The 7,928-nt window shown below is 33.3% G+C and overlaps 1 long non-coding RNA gene across 2 annotated transcripts; it reads left to right on the top strand.

Annotated features, from left to right (window-relative positions):
• The first annotated feature begins 107 nt into the window (after positions 1–107).
• Positions 108–6,115, top strand: LOC121726148. 2 transcript variants are annotated; one of them, XR_006035491.1, is made up of 7 exons: positions 108–207; positions 669–884; positions 1,440–1,491; positions 1,992–2,057; positions 4,178–4,252; positions 4,516–4,578; positions 5,962–6,115. It is a non-coding gene; the product is annotated as an uncharacterized LOC121726148 (long non-coding RNA). The 2 variants fall into 2 exon arrangements; XR_006035492.1 differs by lacking the exon at positions 1,440–1,491.
• Positions 6,116–7,928: the final 1,813 nt, after the last annotated feature.

A 7,928-nucleotide genomic window follows, 5' to 3' on the forward strand; every position in this document is an offset into this window, starting at 1 on the left:
CATTATAATTATTATTCATTATTAACTACACTAGCAACATTTCGTGTAATAATTGGGCAGATAAACAAAAATAATTGGCAACATTCGAAAATGGCTGCCGCTGATTTCTAATTTATTCAAAATTTGTTTATTATTCATAAAATAAAATCAGAGATAATTGTTTACAATGAGCAGTCGTTGCATTTTTGGAGGGTTCGCCACAGGAAAGTAAGTATTAAAGTAGCGTATATTAGAACTTAGTTATTTGCATAACCTCGCAGCCTCGTAATATTGTAAGTTTATCGTAATTATTTATCAATTAGTCATTTATCAGTTACAATTATTGTAAATAAAATCAGAACCATCACTGGCTTTTTTCGTGTTTTAACTATATTTATTCGCATAGAGTGGTAGTTGGTACATACTACGTAGTACATATTAGTACAATGTAACCTACAATCTAGATTTCATAATATTATGGTATGGTCAGACTATTTTCTATTTATTATCTTTTGGGATCATATATCACACGTTTTCCGTCACCGGATTCTTATGAGGTTTAACTATATTGATACGCATACGGCATATAGTTGTACATACGTACGTACGTAGTACATAGTAGTACAAACAATCCAGATTTCATATGCTGTGGTCAGACGATTTTCTAGTTATTATCAATTATCTTTTAGGATCAACCTTAGATACCGTCACCAAATATCCAGTTATATCCAGTTCTATACGAAGAGTGGTTGGAAGTCGTCCCAAGCAGATTTAAAAACGAAAATTGCTATCGCAAGTATAGAGTTTGCGATAGACATTTTGAACCAGAAGGAAAGTACGGGAAGGGTCGCCTTCAAAGATAGCGATTCCTAAACTACATTTACCTAGTGAGCCTACCACAGTTGGTAAGTACATTAAAAGTAATTATAGAATTAATTTCCTGCAATGCAATGTAACTACTATGATTATCTAAAACAGTGGTTCTTAACCGGTGGTCTGCGGACCACAGGTGGTCGCTGAAAGCATTCCAAGTGTTACGCAAAGCCATTCTAATAATATGTATGTGACAATTCAGAAGTTAGTTAATAGTATGGACTATGCAGTCACAAAAATCACATTTTATTAAAATCTGTAACTTTTCGATTTTTGCAAAATAAAAAAAATGTATGTGCTAATATTTATACAGTTGTCCTTGTTTTCTTTATCAATAAAACCTTAGTTTTGGTAAACCAGCGGGTGGTCACGGCTAGACAATCATTTGGTGAAATGGGGCCATTTCACCAAATGATTGTCTAGCCGTGACTAAAAGGTTAAGAACCACTGATCTAAAATTATGTAGCCAAATGTGCGTATATTATTTAATAATAAAACAACACACACAAAGTAGATAATTTTGTATTGGAATATGGTTTGGTGAGTTTAATGTTATTCATCACAAGATTATATTATCATCTTTACAGATACACATTTTCCCTGTGCACTCTACACTAAACACTGATTTACCAACCTTAAGTAGGTAGTGATGTAATGTAATAATATGTACACATTATACAATATAGTACAGGATTAACGCCTCCGTGGTCTAGTGGTATAGAGCGCGGCTCTTGACTCGGAGGTCGTGGGTTCGATTCCCGCGTTGGAAAAATGTTATTTCCAAGTTTGGTTAGGACAATGGAGGCTGATCACCTGATTGTCTGACAAGTAAGATGCTCCATGCGTCGGATGGGCATGTAAAAAGTCGGTCCTGCGCCTGATCTCTCGCCAGTCGTGTCGGTCGTCCGTCCCACTGGGTTATGAGAGTAAAGGAATAGAGAGTGCTCTTGTGTACTGCGCACACACTAGGGCACTATAAAATTACTCCTGCGTAGCTGGCCTGGTTTCAATGAAACCGGCCGCCGTCACCGAAACCGGTGTTGGGAGCTATTATTATTATAGTACTGGATTCCTAGATAATTTTTGAAAAGGAAAGGCAATACTTCAACATATTATAATATATTTTATGAATGTTTCAGGAAATCAAGTGGTTGATGATGCGGGATGTGTATTACAAAATCCTATAGAAGTTGAGGTTGCTTCAAGTAAGTAACTAGTCTTTATATTAAAAGTTATTGTATAACACAATAGTATAATAAAACAAATGTGCTATTAACGTCAGCTGTATCGACACACATGACAAATCATTAGATCTAAAAAAAAAATGGTTGACTTTTTAAATGAATATAAAAAGAATAATAGTAATAATATCTATGGACACTTCACACCACGTCAGTCTGACTCTGGCCCCGTGCTAAGTACCTGAAGGACTTGTGTTACGGGTACCAGACAACGGAAATATATTTAATACTTTTATACTATACATATATTTAAGATTTTTATTATATTATACACATATTTAATACACATCCACGACCCAGGAACTTTGAAAAATTTTTGTTCCGTCGGCGGGATTCTAACCCGCGACCCCCGTCTTGAGCTACCGATAGCCCACCAACTGAGCCACAGAGGTCGTCGAAGGAAAGGCAATACTTCAACATATTATCCATACTAATATTATAAATGCGAAAGTATCTCTGTCTGTCTGTCTGTCTGTCTCGCTTTCACGCCAAAACTACTGAACCGATTGCAATGAAATTTTGAACACAGTTATTCTAGAGTCTGAGAAAGGACATAGGTAGGCTACATTTTGATGTGGGAAAATATCTTATTTCTATGAAAATATCGATGAAAATTAATTCGCATTGCGAGTGGCCAGCGCTCATCCCGGGGGTCCTGGGTTCTAGTCCCGCAGGCGGAACAAAAAGTTTTCAATGTTCCTGTGTCTTGGATGTGTATTTTAATATAATATTTCAAAAATCTTAAATGTATTAATTTATGTATAATATTATAAACAATCCAGAAATATATCGATGCAATGAACATTTTAGTTCTAATATGATTCAACAGATGGCGTTTTATTTTTTACTTTATTGTAACATAGAACTAATCATACTTATTAATTAGTATGTTTTTGATTATAGTTTTTAATACGTTAGAATATTATGTTTAATAATATAATCACTTGGTATAATAATAATCAATCTATCTTATCTTATAGAACTCCTACTGCATTTCTAATATATGTGACAAGTTGACAACAGAAGGCGCTCTAAAATAAAGGAGTTCAAGTGTACCGTGTTGGCCTATATTCCATCTAGAAAATATATCAATGCAATCAACATTTTTAATTCTAATATATGAAAACAGATGGCGTTTTATTTTTTACTTTATTATTGTAACAGAACTAATCATACCTACTTTACTATATAATATTGTTTTTATTCATAACTAGCTGTTGCCCGCGACTTCGTCCGCGTGGACTTCAGTTTATAGCGCACGGTGTCAACAAAATTTGTGTCAAATTTAAAAACTTTTTAAAACCCTGGTAAGTGGTACCCCTCTTAGGGCCGCGCTACACCGGAATGGCAGCGCTGAAAGTGCTCGCCTCGCCGCTGCCATTCCGGTGTAGCGCGGCCCTTAATTAATCAAAATACCCAAAAACAGCTGTGCAGTGTGCACATAATCTATACTAATATTAAAAATGCGAAAGTATCTCTGTCTGTCTGTCTGTCTGTCTGTCAGTCTCGTTTTCACGCCAAACGCCAAAACTACCGAACCGATTGTAATGAAATTTTGTATACAGATAGTCTAAAGCCTGAGAAAGGACATAGGCATAGAAAATGCGTAAATTTGTTCAAATTAAGTTAGTTCCAACAATTCATAATAGATGGCACCGTGCGTCTTCTACATCGCGCTGACGCTTGCTCAAAAGTCTTTCTATAAGACGTGGTATCATCTTACATTTAAGTTTCGATTTTTTTCGATTGTTATATCTATTCTAGGGTATTAAATAACTCAGTACTTTATCTGTGCAGTGACGTAACCTTAAACCTATCAATGATAAATAGTTTATGGGTAAAGTTGTGTAATTGGAGGGCTAAATAAGCTTTACAATTTGGCATAAAATATAAAGTTTAATATAAAAAAATTAAATACTTATTGCGTGCACACTGCACAGCTGTATTGATTTAAGGGGTACCAGGGTTTTTTTATAAAAGCTTTTGACACCAATTTTGTTGACATCGCGCGCTATAAACTAAAGTCCACGCGGACGAAGTCGCGGGCAACAGCTAGTACCTAATATATTTTATGAATGTTTCAGGAAATCAAGTGGTTGATGATGCGGGATGTGTATTACAAAATCCTATAGAAGTTAAGGTTGCTTCAAGTACAAGTTGTAAGTAACTTGTCTTTATATTAGAAGTTATTGTATAACACAATAGTATAATAAAACATTAATGTGCTATTGACGTCAGGTGTATCAACACACATGACAAATCATTAGATCTAAAAACATCTATTTTCATATGTGTTACCTAAATATGTGGCCATCCGCTATAGAAGGAATTTTAAACATCCACCCTGAAAATGGTTGACTTTTTAAATGAATATATAAAAAGAATAAAATATGTATACAGATTTTCATGATATTATTTATAGGTACTTGGGGTGGACTAATACATGAAGAATCTATACCCTATGTAGGAGTTTATTGTGCTTCTGGTAAGTATTTTTACTATTTAATATTTTTATAGTGCTTGCACTGAAGTGCAACTCTAAGTAACTCGCCTTAGCGATGTCCCGGTGATAGTTAGTGTAAAAGGTTCTGGGAACAAAAAAGGCCGAAAAAAACGTTTTTTTTTTTTAATTATTATTAAATAAGGGGGCAAACGAGCAAACGGGTCACCTGATGGTAAACAACTACCGTCGCCCATGGACACTCGCAACATCAGAAGAGCTGCAGGTGCGTTGCCGGTCTTTTAAGAGGGTATACGCTCACTACTTCGATGCTTTTAAAAATTTTTAAAAGCATCTAAATAGTCCATTTGTTTATAATTTTTTTATAAACGAATGGCGGAAAAATTTTTTTTTTTAGTTAATACATGTCTTTCATTGATATAAAAACAATTATGTGATAATAAATTAAACAATTTTTTTTTGACAATATTACTTTGATTTCTAGTTTTTTGTTCAGATTAAAAAAAATATATACAAAGTATTAAACATTTTTAAACTTTAATGGCGTGATCTTGTTAAGTATGTTTATATCAAGGGCTCCACGAAGTGAACAATTTTTACGAAAATTATTTAAACATTTTTTTTTAATGTACAATGAGGACGGAAGTTCGAAAAAATTTCGTTAGTTAACATTTGTCTAATTTGTTGAAAAATTAACTTTAAGTTAAATTTCCAACGGGAGCGAATTCTTTGAAGTGTTCGGAATACACCATAAGTTTTTTTTTAATTTTAAATTAATATATAATACCTTAAAAAAATAATTAGTGTGACGTGCTCGGTTTTGAAGCCGCGCGCGCTACCTAAAAATGCCGCGCGGCCTACTTTCAGCGTTAAATTAAAATTATAAATACTAGAGATAGAATTCCGGGAGTTGAGAGTCTTTTTATGGAAATTTCCTCCTCTTAAAGAATCCTTTTTTTTTAAATTTCTTAAATGTTAATAGTTTCGGAGTTTCTAACAAAAATCCTAATACCTTTTTTTGCAACCTAATTTGCTTATAACTTTTGCAATTTTTTGTGTGCTAATACACGCTTCCGATACATTTTTCAAGACGTCTTCCCGAATCTAATGAGCTATCGCACGTAGTTTTAGGACCCTTATCTCTATATTTCGCCATTCTCAACTTATCGCTTAGACTATATCGTCTAGGCTCTAGGGCATAAATAAAAAAAAATCTACCAAGTGCGGGTCAGAGTCAAACGATGTGTTCCGTGAGATTTGGCGATTAAAATAATTTTTGAAGTTATTTTCTAGGGTCTAGAAAAGGTATTTAAAAAACAAATTAATATTTGTTTTTTGAATAATACCTTATCTAGACCCTAAAAAATAACTAACAGTACGTTAAAATAAATCATTTTAATTTTACAGTGACATGCATCAAGAAAACGAAACCAACAGTTTTGATATGGGAGGAGATGAATATTGATTTGGAGAAAGGATGACAACGCCGAAGCGGACCTACGCATCAAATACGCTACTGAATAGAATATATTATTCTTACAGATAATAAAACCTAAGGAAGCGTGACTGTCAAAATATTCGGCCAAGTGCGAGTTGGACTCGCGCACGAAGGGTTCGGTACCGTTAGAGAGCAAAAATAGGCCAAAATTGTGTTTTTTGTATGGGAATTTTTAAATTTCCCTTAAATTTTTATTTTATTTTAATTAATTATTGCCGTAGACATACAATAAGGGCCTTCGTGAAAATATAATGTGCCTACCTGTTGCCATTTTTGATATAGAGCAAAAAAGGCCGAAAAAATCACGTTTCTTGTATGGGAGACACTCTTAAGTATTTTTTTTAAGTATTTGTTGTTATAGCGGCAACCGAAATACACAATCTGTGAAAATTTCAAAAGTACCTATAGCGGTTCTTGAGTTACAGCCTGGAGACAGACAGACGGACGGACAGACATCGAAGTCTTAGTAAAAGAACCCTAAAAATCCATGAGTCTACAAAATTAGTACCGAATACATGCATGATGCTATTGTCATATTTTAGTGTGCGAAAAGGAACTGAATTCAAAACGGTTGAAGTGTGGGTGTTACGTTTACTTAGTTTTTATTATTCTTAATAATATGAAGAATATTACAATAATACAATCATCAATTGTACAAACATGTATAACATTTATATTTTTCTAAATCTTAGCAGTAAATTAAGGATTGAGCTAGATAAGACTAGGACGAGTCGGCGCATGAGTACCGAAAACTATTCCACCTCAATTTTTTTATGCGATCCTCTTCAAATTGCCCTCCTGATGATATAAATGCATGTTGTTTAAACAAACATTGTTTAAACAATTGCAAGGAATTGTTATTTTTCAACCGAACAAATTTTTTTATATTTTTTATTGAAATACCAATAAAAAAGGTTCTATGACTTTTTACGATAAAGTTAATATTTTTAAAGATATGAATTTTAAAAGGTTCGAAAAACCTCAAATTTGGGTACTTTCGACCGATGAAAAATGTATTAAAGCAAAAAAAAAGGCCAAAGTAATATATTTTTTTAAATTTATTTTTTTTAAATAGTTAATAATATTGTTAATAGAGATTTCAAAAAATTTCATTGTTTATATTTTTTTTTATCTTAGCAAAAAGTAGACAAAAAATTGTGTTTTTTTGTATGGGAGCCCTTAAACAGTTACATTATTTTAATTTTATTATTAACTAGCTGTCCCGGTGAACTTCGTGTCACCTTCCCTGGACATCTACGAATATTTTAAGACTAAAGTTAGCCCAATCCGTTCAGCCGTTTTCGAGTTTTAGCGTTACTAACACAATTGAAAATCCATTTTATATATAAAAGTGTTGTTTTTAGCCTTTTTCAGAAAATTTTAATTTTTTTTTAGAATTTTTCTCTCCGTAAGAACCATCCTCGTACTTCAAGGAATATTTAAAAAAAAGAATTAGCGAAATCGGTCCAACCGTTCTCGAGTTTTGCGCTTAGCAACACATTCAGCGACTCATTTTTATATTATAGATTATTAAATTACAAATATAATTAAGGATTTCGTGAAATTTTCAAGTGCCTCGCTGTTACTATTATTGATTACGAGCAAAAAAGGCCAAAAAAATCACGTTTCTTGTATGGGAGCCCCCCTAAATATTGACTTTATTTTATTTCTAGTGTTTGTTCTTATAGCGGCAATAGAAATACACAATCTGTAAAAATGTCAGAAGTCTAGATATAGCGGTTCTTCAGATACAGCCTGGAGACATATAGACAAACAGGCAGACGGACAGACAACGAAATCGTAGTAAACCCTATTATTAAGACTTCTGAAATTTTCACAGATTGTGTATATCTGTTGCCGCTATAACTACAAATAC

This window comes from Aricia agestis, chromosome 4, assembly GCF_905147365.1.
Source record: "Aricia agestis chromosome 4, ilAriAges1.1, whole genome shotgun sequence".
NCBI lineage: Eukaryota > Metazoa > Arthropoda > Insecta > Lepidoptera > Lycaenidae > Aricia > Aricia agestis.